General features: G+C 36.8%; 1 protein-coding gene across 1 annotated transcript in view; it reads right to left on the reverse strand.

Annotated features, from left to right (window-relative positions):
- C2CD5 (C2 calcium-dependent domain containing 5) overlaps positions 1-361 on the reverse strand; it is a gene marked incomplete at its 5' end in the record, with an annotated part of 63,098 nt that overhangs the window by 5,663 nt on the left and 57,074 nt on the right. The window lies entirely within an intron of this gene.

Genomic DNA, 361 nt, shown 5'->3' on the forward strand with positions numbered 1-361 from the left:
GGGGGGGAGTTTTGCAAACACTGTTTCTTCATTATCCTGAAGAAACGGAAGGAACACATGCTAACTTCAAATTAAGACAAGCAAAAAAGCTCTCTCTCAGGGAACTAACTTTCTGTCAGATACAGCAATATCAATGTATCTGACAGAGAGATACTGTTGTTATTAACAAATCTGACTTTTGTAACTAAAAAAACATATCAAAATATTACGATATCATTAAGCCACACCGGAGCATGCATTCTCAGTTGACTAGTAAACATTTCCTGGATTAAGACACATCCAAAAAGAGAATACCAATATCCCAAGAATGCTCATTCTGTTCTGGCATGTGGCTAAATTAAGTAAACTCACCTCTCTGAGC

The sequence above is a fragment of the Cariama cristata genome, unplaced genomic scaffold (genome assembly GCF_000690535.1).
Source record: "Cariama cristata isolate BGI_N322 unplaced genomic scaffold, ASM69053v1 scaffold33353, whole genome shotgun sequence".
NCBI lineage: Eukaryota > Metazoa > Chordata > Aves > Cariamiformes > Cariamidae > Cariama > Cariama cristata.